Consider the following 14416-nt stretch of genomic DNA (forward strand, 5'->3'; position numbering starts at 1 on the left):
ATCAAGAGACAAACAATTTGCATAAATAACAGAGATGCTTTGTTATCAGGTGAAAGCTAACAGTACTGGCAGCTTTGATAACCTGTGAAATTTTCCACAGGAAAGTCCTGCTTGGCTCCATGACCCTGACATATCTACCTATCCTTGATGCATGGTTGTATATACTAAAATAAGGCAGGACCGGTGAAAATGAGAATTTTGAACAATGTATTATAACATATAGCTCTAAATGCAACTTTGCATCATTGGTTATAGGGTCTAATTAATACATGTGATTTTAAAGCAATCAAGTTTTTCAGGTACATCATTCAGAGTTGATTAAATAGAATGTCTTGTCATTTCTATAAAAAATTGAGCATCAGCATAATCCTCTCTCATACCAATATTTCCAAGTACAAATCACTTCAGATAATAGCCCCTTTCCTGAATGTAAACTTCCCTAAATGATGTGTATGCATATTGGCAAACCCTCTTTTGACCTCTAAACAAAAAGAAAGACATCTAAAGTTAACCTTCATTGTTTTCAGTCGATCTTAGTAGTCCATTAAATAATGCAATCTTGTCATCCTCTCCAACCTACACTTTTGTGTGAGGATTTGATAAATGTCACATCGGTGAGTAAGGTAAAGAAACAGAACTATATTTAACGTGACAGATGTAAGTAGCTGTCAGGTTGGGGATTTCAGGTGAGGTAATCCTTTAGTTCCTGCCTCTATGAATATCTACAGAACATGTAATTCCTTTTAGACCATGAAATTGGGAGGAAAGAGCTTTATAAATATGGAGATTCTGATTTGTATTGTCTAGTAGACCTCAGGGTTTTTTTATTTGTCTTAACTGTTGTTTATTTTTATTTCAGATACTTAATAGGATTAAAGCATAGAATAAAAATATACCAAATCACCCCTTTGCTCAAATCCTTATGAAATAGGAAAGGGATAATGAATTCCAAAGGTTATTTTGGAACCAAGCTGATGTCACAGTTTCTAACCGGCTGAGCTGCCATATATGCTGAGAAACAAAAAGATAACCCAGAAATAATGCTTAAGATAAAAGTATTATCTGATGTGATTTGATTTGGTTTGATAGGTTAGCTTTCCACAGAAAATGGAGAAAATGTATTCCATTTCTTTAGGACCTATAGGTCTGTGAGCATAGGAGGCAGGTTTTCCAGCTCGCTGAGGTCTCTACATCTTTCCACAGAGGTGCTGGGAAAAACAGAGCATGCAGGTGGCTGTTTCAGGATATTACACCAGCTACTTCACTTCCTTGTATCTTCAAGCCAAAATGTGCTCTGGGAGGAATTAATTTTCCCTCAAGAGATGGCTGCAGTCCATGAAAGAAATATCTACCACTTGTATCTTTTTTAATTCCAATGCCTAATGGAAGAACAGTCTCTATCGAAGATCTCTGCCTGCTCTAACTATATTAAAAACAAAAATAAAAGGCAAGAAACATGCTCTGGAATTGAACTTTCAGAAAATCTTTTCACAATAGCCTATAATACAGCTGCTGTTCCCAATGGGGGTTGGGGTGGGCGCTAATGACATCAGTGACTTGAGTGGGCAGCATTTAAACATGATCTCTGTTGACTAATTTGGCCAACTTCAAGCTTCTTTTCATTTCTCTATAACATAATGTTTCCGAACACAGTTTTATAAGGCTTTTCAAAAGGAATTCTTCTAAGGCATATAAGAGGGTTCTTGCTAAGCAGTTTGAGATTTAGGGTAAAGGTTCTATGGAAGAGAGAGGAAAGAACCATTCCACTGTTACTGCTAGAAAACACTGAGCACTTTTTTCCTATGGACTTCTTGGAGCCATTACCCTTAATTCCACTTAGATAACTATTAGTCATGGTTCATGATTGCGTGATCAGTAGATACTTTTCTAGGCCGTTTTTTGTGCTTTGTCATAAGCATAATGAGCTGTTCTTGTCGCAACATCAAACGTTCATTCACATGTAAGAAGAGGGACAGAAGTCAGTAGAAGAAAAAGGCAGAGGCTAAGGGCCACTTGATATGCTAAATGCTAAGCAGATTCCAGTCATCCAGGGAAACTAGTTTGGGTACGTTGTCCAGACCAGGAATTCGCCAGAAGATTATCTCAATTGACATTGGAAGCTTCAGGCCCTCAAATATTTCCTTCAGAGGATCCAGTAATAGAAATGGTTCTTCATTCAGGGGTGGCCTTAATCATAAGCACTGTCTTTGTGGATTTTTAGATGAAGACACAAAATAAATGAGGATTTGTCTTATTCCAACAAGCTTTCATCAGGAAAAGCACTTTCCATTACATCACCACATACAGACTGTCTAGCTCATTATTCCCTTCTCATCAAATAGGAATTGTTTTCTTTCTCAAGGAACAGATAGGGATGTCATTATCTAGGTAGTTGTCCTTTTGACAATGGGCAATGGTATTCCAGTCCAGATTGACTGCAAACTAGTACAAGAATAGCATTTAAAATAGAGTCCGTAAGTTGCCAGGAAAGAGATGCAGAATTTTAGAGGTGCCATTTCTCTCTTGTCAAGACCTTGAAGCTCATATTTTTCTGCAAAAGTCATTATAAGGTATAACCAATATTCTCTTGGCTTTTTCCTGCCAACCCAAAAGAGTAGCATTTTCTTGCATCTCAATGTCTTCAATTGGAATTATAGACTCAGTTTAATTGAAAAAGAGAATGGGTGGGTGGTTTAAAATATGTTACTACAGTGCTTTGTCTATCTGCACATGGAAATAAGGCTTCCATTCCTTGGTTCCACCTTACTTTCCTGTTCTTAATTCCTCAAAGAAATAATAAGCTCAATAGTACTTTCCTCACTTCAACCTTGGCTCCACCAGAATACACTAATCTCAAATTATGCTTTTTTTTCTGTTGTTCAGAACAGCACACCCATTGGTACATACTAAGAGCTGTAGTAGTGATAGCAGTAATGGTAGTAGTAGTAGTAATTAACATTAATTAGGAAAATTCATTACAAAATTTAATTAATATCTGCTTTCTACATGCCAGTCACTAGGCTAAGTACCATCCATACGTTATCTAATTGAACCCTCACAACAAACCTACAAGGCAGGTAGTATTATTATACTTATTTTTCCATAGTGGATACTTAGGTATAAGAACCTATTTAAGTTGTTCAAGGTCACACGACTGATAAGTGATAAACCACCAACATGTGAATTCAGGTAGACTAACCCCAGAACACCTCACTTTTAAGAGTTTTGATGTAGTACTTTGAGTGAATTAATAAAGAGAAAGAAGAACCTACCAGATGCCATTCCCAGGGACTCCCTTATTATTATCAATGTTCTTTGAATTTTCAAGATGCCAACATTATCAAAGTACTGTTAATTCTAACACTTAGAAACATATTAGAATCTCAAATACATTTCTGGAAGCTAAGAAATAATTTCCCCAAAGGCTGCCTTGTAATTTGCATGAAAAATTATTGTAATGAATATATTTGCATTGGGATGGATACTCCAATTAGAAAAAGAGAGAGAGTACATTTCATCCTTCACATATCTCCCCAGAAACTACACAGAAATCTCAGAATAAAACAATTTAATGACAACATATAATAAACAATGACAACAAAACAGGGACTAGACTATCAATTTTTTCGTACTGATCATGGTCTACCTGAATGACTACATGTGCAAAAGGCCAAGGCTTTGCCATCTCCATCAATGAAGCAGCCTTAGAAAGCATCTGCTTCGAAGAGTTTCCCTGAAAGTTACATAATGTCAGGTGGCTTAATCCTTTCAATCACTTAGTATAGTAGTCTTGAAGGTTGACTCCTCAAAATCCATCCCACCCCAAATGGCCAGTTATGGTGACCCTGACCCCATTCCTCTTGTTGGCAATGGCTTAGAGGTGACATCCAATTAAATCTTGGCAAAACAAAACAAAACAAACAAACAAATCTTTGGGGAAAATTTACCTTTCTTGCTTTAGATAATGCCTTGTTCACTTCAATACCTGAACTGCAGCCATGAGGTCAACCCACGGTGAAAGTCAAAGTAAATAGAATTTACAGAAATGTATGAGAGATGCTAATGTGTTTCCAAGTGTTGCTATTAACAATAATTTGTTACTATTGTCATACTGGAAATTCAAAGAACACAGAAAGCAGAGCTAGGCCCCTGAGATTACACAGCAGGAGCCAACCTACCTATGAAATTCTTGTTAAGAAACATGAAAAAGTTCCTTACATTTCCTAACATTTCTATTAATTTGAGTTGGAGATTTCTATTAATTAAAACCTCGGTTGTTCTAACAGCTTCTCTTAACATTTAAAACCTCAGAAATCCTTTAAAAAAACAAAACCTCAAAATCCTCACAAGATGGCTATCTACAACCAGGCCGGCAGGGGGGTTAGTGAGGGACAACCAAACGACTGAACAAGCAGGCTGCACGGGGTGACCAGGTCACTGGGGGGGGGGGGGGGTGCAATTGGCGGAGACCAGGCCAGCGGGGCGGGGGGGGGGGGCAGTTAGGGGTGACCAGGCCAGTGGGGGGGGGTGCAGTTGGGAGTGACCAGGCCGGCAAGGGGGGCAATTGGGGGTGACCAGGCTGGCAGGGGGAGCAGTTGGGGGCAATTAGGCTAGGAGGGGGGGAAGTGAGGGGTGACTAGGCTGGCAGGGGGGGGCAGTTAGGGACAACCAGGCAGGCAGGCAGGCAGGTGAGCTATTAGGAGCCAGTGGTCCAGGATTGTGAGAGGGATGTCCGACTGCCGGTTTAGGCCTGATTCCCGGGATGAAAATATTACAGATGAAAATATTACAGACTGATAAATCTCAGAGGGAAAAGGGGATGTGAAGATTGAGCCTAAACCAGCAGTCGGACATCCCCCAAGGAGTCCCAGATCGGAGAGGGTGCAGGCTGGGCTGAGGGGACCCCCACCCCCGTGCACAAATTTTGTGCACTGGGCCTCTAGTTCTTAATAATCACTAAGGATATAGAAGGCATTCAGAATTGTACTTATTTATGAAGAAATTAATACCTGCAAAAAACTCAAAGACTAGGAGAAACCAAGATGGCGGCATAGGTAAGCACCTAAACTGCTGCCCTGCACAATAATTTCAAAACTACAACTAAAAGACAGAACGACACCATCCAGAACCACAGGAAAGCTGGCTGAGTGGAAATTCTACAACTAGAAGGAAAGAGGAAAGCTCACGGAGAAGGAGCGGCAAAGAGCTGAGGTACGCAGACACACGCGCACAGAGAGGAAGGGTGGCAAAGTGCTTGGCTGGCTTTCTCTGGTGGGAGGGGGAAGGAAGCCCCCGACTGCACTAAACCCCAGTTCTGACTGCAGTGAACCTCAGTTCCGGGCGAAACCCTGTGGACCCAGGCTCACACAGGGGGAGTTTGGACTGTCAGGTAGAGAGAAAGGCACACGGAGACTCGGAGATTCGGAGACTCAGGGGAGCTGCGGTGGCAGGGGTCTGGAGGTGCGAGTGCACACAAAGACTGACTGTGGAGGTTATCACAGGCATTCCCTAGCGGAAGGGAGTTGGAAGCTCCTGACTGCACTGAACCCCAGTTCCGACTACACTGAACCGCAGTTCTGGGCAAGCCCCTGGGGACCCACGCCCTTACAGGGGAAATCTGGACTGTAAGGCGAAAACTCAGGAACCATGGAAGGTAGAGGTCTGGAGACTCATGCAAGGGCAAAGCTGACGGGAAGCCAAGACTGTCTGCTCCGCCCTGAGACCCCACCCCTTCCAAGCTGAGCACAGAGGCTTTTGCAATCTGGCAAGGCTAATCCTATAAGGCTGTCTCCAGCACCAAAAATCTCCCAGTGTAGACACAGCTGATCCTCACAGCCAATTGGCCTGCAGGTCAATTCCTCCCAGTGATACTAACAACAATCAAGACTTAACTACAACAAGGCTGTACACACAGTCCACAAAGGGGTGCACCAAGAGTGTCCACCTCAGGTTAACTGGGGAGGCCGACCCACTGGGCCATATAGAAAACCTAGCACACAAAGCTACCCTACCAACTCAGGGAAGCAATGAAAATGCGGCGTCAAAGAAACAGATCACAAATGAGAGAAATGGAGGAAAACAAACGACTGGATATAGAATTCAAAACCACAGTTATAAGGCTTTTCAAGAACATCCTAGAAAAGGCCAATAAATTTAGCAAGACCCTCGAAGATATGAAAAAGGACCAACTAGAAATTAAACATACACTGACTGAAATAAAAAATATTATACAGAGACCCAACAGCAGACTAGAGGAATGCAAGAATCAAGTCAAAGATTTGAAATACAAAGAAGAAAAAAACACTCAACTGGAAAAGCAAAAAAAAGAAAAAAGAATCCAAAAAGTTGAAGATAGTGTAAGAAGCCTCTGGGACAACTTTAAGCGTACCAACATCAGAATTATGGGGGTACCAGAAGAAGAGAGAGAGCAAGATACTGAAAACCTATTGGAAGAAATAATGACAGAAAACTTCCCCCACCTGGTGAAAGAAATAGACTTACAAGTCCAGGAAGAGCACAGAACCCCAAACAAAAGGAATCCAAAGAGGACCACACCAAGACACATCATAATTAAAATGCCAAGAGCAAAAGACAAAGAGAGAATATTAAAAGCAGCAAGAGAAAAACAGTTAATTACCTACAAGGGAGCACCCATACGATTGTCAGCTGATTTCTCAACAGAAACTATGCAGGCCAGACGGGAGTGGCAAGAAATATTCAAAGTGATGAACAGCAAGAACCTACAACCAAGATTACTCTACCCAGCAAAGCTATTATTCAGAATAGAAGGTCAGATAAAGAGCTTCACAGATAAGAAAAAACTAAAGGAGTTCATCACTATCAAACCAGTATTATATGAAATGCTGAAAGGCATTCTTTAAGAAGAGGAAGAAGAAAAAAGTAAAGATAAAAATTATTAACAGCAAATACATATCTATCAACAAGTGAACCTAAAAATCAAGTGAATTAAAAACCTGAAGAACAGAATAATCTGGTGAATATAATAGAATCAGGGGCATAGAAAGGGAATGAACTGATAATTCTCAGGGGGAAAGGGGTATGGGGGGTTCATGAAGAGACTGGACAAAAATCATACACCTATGGATGAGGACAGTGGAGGGGGGAGGTTAGGGCAGAAGGTGGTGTGGGAACTGGGTGGAGGGGAGCTATGGGGGGAAAAAGGAGAAACAATTGTAATAATCTGAATAAAGATTTATTAAAATAAAAATAAAAATAAGAAAAAAGAAAAAAAATAAAAATTAAAACCTGAAAAAATAAATAAATAAATAAAAATTATGAACAACAAATACATATCTATCAACAAGTGAACCTAAAAATCAAGTGAATTAAAAATCTGAGGAACAGAATAAACTGATGAATATAATAGAATCAGGGGCATAGAAAGGGAGTGGACTGACAATTCTCAGGGGGAAAGGGGTATGGGAGGTGCAGGAAGAAACTGGACAAAAATCGTACACCTATGGATAAGGACAGTGTCGGGGGAGATAAGGACAAAGGGTGGGGTGGGAACTGGGTGGAGAGGAGCTATGGGGGGGAAAAGGAGAAACAATTGTAATAATCTGAACAATAAAGATTTATTAAATAAAAAATAAATAAAAATAAATTTTTTAAAAAAATAAAAAAACTCAAAGACTAACCAGCCAAAGGCACCTTCATAGAAACTATTGAAAAGTGGGATGAATGATGAGGCGGGGGGGGGGGGATCATTTTTCTCCCTATCTTTTGCACATCTAAATACAAAGAAAAAAAAATCAAACAAAGGAAAATGTCACAAGTATGACTGAAACAGAGTCTTTTTACTAATTCTTTTCACAGTGCTTTATACCATGAGAAGTATTTAAAAGTACTTTTCGTGCCTCACATTTGATGTTCCCACTACCCTGAGATTCAAGTAGGATCTGTATTAACTTCCTTTAACAAATGAGGAAACTATGATACTTGTGCCTAGTACTTAGTAGATGCTCACAGATGACTCTCATTACTTTTATCATTGTTTTAATAGCCATCCTTATCCTCTATGTCTTCATCAGAGGGATGCACAAGCAATCTTCCACTGGAAAGTGATTATCAAATGTAAGGTCTTACTACAATTGACAAGTAACTTTTACCATGTTTACCTAAACTGAATCACGTCTGATTTTTAACCATCATTACCTTTTAGCCCTTGGAATCATAAATGACATTCATATGATTAAGTATGTTCCTGTAATAGCTTTCCTTATGGTGGTGATTGCTTTGATGTGAAATTACTTATCAACAAAATGACAGGGAGTAAAACTGTTCCTAATGAGAAGGGTTATCTTTCTCAGTCCCTGCTAATCCCTAGAAACTAGTCCAGACCAAATCTTAGGTCTTTCCCACATTGTGTGGGCCCTGGTGGAACTCAGATGGTCCCAGCCTGCTTTGTTTTGCTATGAAGTCTGAGGGGGACACAAGAATGGCCAAAAAGATCTGAGCTGAAGCCAGCTCCTCTTCACCCTGGTCTCTGCATGGACCTAAACCCACCAGCTCTGTCTTGGCCACACTCCGTATCCACTTGATTTGGGTTGACCTTCACGTAGCCTCACATCACCAGGACAAGCAACTCCAGAAAAGAATATAGGAAAACTGGAAAGGGCTACCACTTACCTCACTTTCTTCTCCACAGAAAATCTGACTTACAGCTTTGAAGAATAAAATTTTATCTTGTGACTAATTTTTTTCCAGGATAACACAGTGGTAATAATGAGGGAAAACACTCACATGGTCCTAGTGGTCTCAATTAGAATGACCAACCATCTCAGTTTGTCTAAGACAGTACTGGTGTATGCCTGTTGTCCTGGCAAAATTAATAGTGCATCCCTTCTTTCTCAAAAGTGTACTGATTTGGACAATAAATTATGTGGTTCCTAAGATTTAGTTGCTAGGGAAATGACCATCTGTCTCTTGGTCTAAATATTTATTGGTAAAACTATACTCAAATCACCCCCACGAAGCTCTTGGAGAAGAAATATGTCAGAGAACTCTGCTTCAAAAGTTGTTTTATCGTTTCTTACAATGACTAATTTCTCTGGCATTTCAAGGAACAAGATATGCAATGTAAGTATAAAATTAATTAAATTGAAACTTTCTTTTCTGAAGACTTTTTAATTTTATGTTTGATTTCATGTGTAAATGTACTGAATGGGTTATATTAAACATAACTTGATTTCTAATTGCTAACTCAAGGTCATCATAAAAGTTATTGATTGCATTGATATGGTCAATGAAGTAATCAGCATTTCACTTGCCCTGTTATTGAACTCCTTCTTTTAATTCTGTTTTTCCTCCCACATTCTCCCTTGTTGTCAATTGTCGCTTCCCTAAGTGTTAGCTGATGGCAGTTCCCAACTCTCTCACTGCTTTTAATTCATTATATGTTATAAAGTAGAAAAAATACACGTGTCTATTAAAAACATCAACCTGACTAAATTAATAACCCTAATTTTAGAAATGATTCTTAGTTAATTGGTTCTTACCAGGAAGTAAATCTCATCAATAAGACACAGTTTTGTTCCTTCTAAGAGAACTATTCCAGTTTTTCTGTGTTCTTAGATATGTTCAATATAGCAATTTGCCAAAACACCTAACCTCAAAAAGGGTGGGGCATTGTTAAAACACTGGCTTTAGTTTGTGAAATGGAATAAATGAAAAATGTTCTGCAAAATCCATTACTTTTGGTAGAATGTTGACTAGAAATGATGAAAATGGGCATTCTTGTTCCCATTTTCACCACTATTATTCAAACTTGTACTGGATGTCCTACCCAGAGTAATTTGGCAAGAAAAGTAATAATGAAAGGCATGCAATTTGGAAAGAAAGAATTAAAACTATATTTATTTGCTGATGGCATGTATTCATATAAAGAAAATCTCAAAGAGTCTACCCAAAAATGACCAGCAAAGTTGCAGGATATAAAACCAACACACATATATATTAGCAATGAACAATTCAAGGAAAAAAAACTAAGAAAACAACTCTATTTACAATAGTATACAAAATAATAAAACCTAGCAATAAAATTAACCAATTAATTTTGAAAGAAAACCTAAATAAATGAAAAGACATCCTGTGTTCCTGGGGAGGAAGACTTAATATTGTTGAGAGGACAATACACTTCAAAGCAATCTACAGATTAAGTGCAATTCCTATTAAAATTCCAATAGCTCAAAATAAATAAATAAATAATTCCAGTAGTCTTTTTTGGAGAAATGCAAAAGCCATTTTGGAAGTGCAAGTGGCTCTGAACTGCCAAAACAATATTGAAAAAGAAAAAATAAATAAAAGACTCATACTTCCTGATTTCATAACTAACTATAAAGCTACAGTAATCTAAACAGTATAGTACTGGCATGAAGATAGACATATAGACCAATGGACTAGAACTAATAGTCTAAAAATAAACCTAAGCATCTGTGGCCAACTGCCTTTTCTTATTATTATTTAAATTCTTTATTGTTTAAAGTGTTGCATAAGTCTTCTTTTCCCCCCATCGACCTCTCACCAGCCGCCCCCCACCCCCAGCACATGCCCTCACCACCACCACCCCCTGTCTGTGTCCATTGGTTATGCTCATATGGATGCATACAAGTCCTGTGGTTGATCTCTTACCCCCTCCCTTCACCTTCCCTCATAGGTTGGACAGTCTGTTCAATGCTTCTATGACTCTGGTTCTATTTTTGTTCATCAGTTTATGTTGTTCATTATATTCCACAAATGAGTGAGATCATGTGATATTTATCTTTCTCTGACTTAGCATATGTTCTCCAGTTCCATCCATGCTGTTGCAAATGGTAAGAATTCCTTTTTTACAGCAGTATAGTATTCCATTGTGTATATATACCAGTTTTCTAATCCACTCATCTGCTGATGGGCACTTAGGCTATTTCCAAATCTTAGCTATTGTAAATTGTGCTGCTATGAACATAGGGGTGCATATATCCTTTCGGACTGGTGTTTCTGTTTTCTTAGGATATATTCCTGGAAGTGGTATTACTGGGTCAAATGGCAGTTCCATTTTTAGTTTTTTGAGGAAACTCCATACTGTTCTCCACAGTGGCTGCACCAGTCTGCATTCCCACCAGCACTGCACAAGGGTTCCTTTGTCTCTGCATTCTCGCCAGCACTTGTAATTTGTTGATTTGTTGATGATAGCCATTCTGACAGGTACCTCATTGTTGTGATTTGCATCTCTCGGATGATTAGTGACTTTGAGCATGTTTTCATGTGTCTCTTGGCCTTCTGTATGTCCTCTTTCAAAAAGTGTCTATTTAGGTTCTTTGCCCAGTTTTTTATTGGATTGTTTATCTTCCTTTTGTTAAGTTGTATGAGTTCCCTATGCCAACTGCTTTTTGACAAGGGTGCTGAGATCATTCAATGGGTCAAGTTTTGGGGTCCATTTCATAGTCTTTAGAAAAGGTTTTCAATGAATATAATTTTAAAATTTTTTTTCTACCTATTATTTATGTTCTGCACTATTTACAACAACTTAAATGTCCAACTATGTGACACTGTTTAAATCAAACATGGTATATAATGGCATAGAAAAGTCATTTTTCTATTTTCTTACTACTGTATCTAGTAATTTTTTAATCTCTCTCTTTTTTTATTTTTAAATCTTTATTGTTGAAAGTATTACACGTATGTCCCCCTTTTTCCCCATTGTCCCTTTCTAAAACACACACACACACACACACACACACACACACACACACGCACACACCCGCTTCCCACCCCAGGCCTTCACCACCCTATTGTCTTATCCATGGGTTATGCATATATGCATACAAGTTCTTTGGTTGATATCTTCCCACCCAACCACCCACCCCCACCTCTGAGATTCAACAGTCTGATCCATATAGATAAAAGATAGCTTATCTCACCACTTCCCAAGATCATTTGACAAAGAAACATTCTTAAATCCTAATAGGGTTAAGATAAAATACTATCTTGAGTTGCTATAAGAAATGATCCCAAATTGATTTGAGACTTATAACCTTTCTCTAAATATATTTTTTAGTTGATTTCAGGGAGGAAGGGAGGGGGATAGAGAGATAGAAACATCAATGATGAGAAAGAATCATTGATTGGCTGCCTCCTGCCTGCCCCACACTGGGAATCAAGCCCACAATCCGGGCATGTGCCCTGACCAGGAATTGAACTGTGACCTCCTGGTTCATAGGTCGACACTCAACTACTGAGCCACACCAGCTGTGCAAGGTTTGTAAACCTTTTAATGGGACAAAACTAAATTGAGAAATAAAATTTTTTTATTTGCGAAAGGAAGAATGATGTTGCTAAAATCAATCTTGATGTAAGAGGCAGCATGAATAAAAACTAATAAAAATAGCTATCTGCCCTGGCCACTTACTGCATACCAGACACTGCCTTAAACACTTTACATTTCACCCTCGGAACAAACCTTTGAGGCATCTGCTACTGACTTTTTCATTCCATAAGTGAGAAAACAAGTTGAGTGGGCTTAAGTAATGCTCAAAGTGAGAGTAAGTCACTGGAGTCTGGATTTGAATTCATTTTGCTATACTATATCCCAGGATTTCAGTAACTATGCAGTACCCCCAAGTTTACAAATTTTGTTTTCACTAAAATGTGGTATTATGAAAAAGTCTTTCTCACAAGTACACTGTAGCAAATCAGAGATGTGAACTGCTGGGGTTATAAAAAAATATGGATAATCATGAATTAGGCTGCTTTAAAATGCATAGGTTATAATTTTATAGAAACCAAAGACACTGATTGTTAATATTCTCTTTAATCCTGTTCGGCTCCTGTAGAGTGAACATAGTTTGAATACCCCAATAGCTCACTTTTCTGTTTAAATTTTCTCTGTCATCTATGGACCTTGGGAAGTAAGTTTCTGTGATGTAATTGGTTACCAGCCTTCATGCATGGAATAACATGACTAATGCATATTATAATTGAGAGACAGGGTACATAGCACAGATCCTTGATCATCTGAGAAAGTGTTCATGTTAAGTGGACATCTGCCTCCCTGTGTTAAGCAGTCTTCTTACATCTAATTTTTCAATAGAATTTAAAGGGCAAAAATCCACAGCTAGTATTTCCTTTTACAGAATGATGAAAAGGAAACTCAGATGCTGCCTCTAGCTAAGGCTTGCTTACATCTTTCATTGAAAACAAAGTGGTTAATACTTGCAATAATGGCTCTCTATTTCTAAAAGATTATTCCATTCACCATCTGTACCTGGTAGCTCCCATCGAGCAGTTTTTGTTTGTTTGGAAAGCTCCAGGAGAAGATAAAATGTAGCTTACTTTCTAATTCTCTAAAGTAAAGAGAAAGCATAGGAAAGTCATTTAGCCCATTTAGAATTTAAACTAGTTATAAAGAAATTTAATTCCACCTAAATCCTGATGAAGTTGTCACAATTTAGTATTATCCAGAATTAGAAGTATGTTTTCCTTCATTTGGGTAATGAAAATATTGCAGGCAAGAAAGGCTAAAAGAAATTGAGCACCTGTGACTGGAAGCCTTAATGATCCCAAAGTACCAATAATAATGTTTTGTCTCTATGGAGCAGCTCTCAGCCACTGAGCTCACAGCTGAGATACAAGTCCCTAAATGTTCTTGAGATGCACAGACTAGCATTTCGGGGTGGTGAAGTTGCTGGTGAGGACTGGGTGTTAGAGCAGATTTGGATGGGGAAAGCCCAGAAGGAACAGTGACAGTCCCATTCCCTGCCCTGCTCTTACCAGCTCACCAGGCCAGTGCCTCACAACCCAGATGAAATCTTACCTCATTCAACAGACTGAGGTAACCTCAGCACCCTGACTTATAGCCATCTTCTGTAACAAGGTGGGTGACTGACCCCTTTGCACTAATGTTGACCATGATTCCACTTCTCCCAAGGTAACTGACCAGAGTAATTCCAAAGGGGTGGGTCTCCCATCGAGAGAATCAGAGCTCCGTAGGGGAGTGAGCCCAGTGGGGTAAAAAGGACAGAGATCCAGAGGATAGAAAATGAGAAATGGGACCCACTTAGGACTTGACCACTGAACAATCTCCTTGAGCCTCAATGTCATCGGCAGCAAAGCAAGGAGGATAAGGGATGGCCCCCAAGGACTCTCCTAATGCTAGCAGCCAAAGGCCCTGAGAGGACTGTGGCCTCTGCCCGGCACTGGTGAGCCAGCCAGGACCCAGCCCTGCCTGTGGAGCACATAATGCAGAGACGGGATATGACTAGGTCGCAAGCACAGGGTGAGTCAGCCTGGAGGTTAGGGAAGGCTGGCTGTCCGGAACTCAGCCCACACTGGGTAAGGATGTGTGGGAGGTGAAGAAGCTCTCTCACACCAGATCTCTCACCACGGCTGCCTGCGTTCCACCTTCTTTGCCATCCCC

The sequence above is a fragment of the Plecotus auritus genome (genome assembly GCF_963455305.1).
Source record: "Plecotus auritus genome assembly, chromosome: 7".
In the NCBI taxonomy this organism is placed as follows: domain Eukaryota; kingdom Metazoa; phylum Chordata; class Mammalia; order Chiroptera; family Vespertilionidae; genus Plecotus; species Plecotus auritus.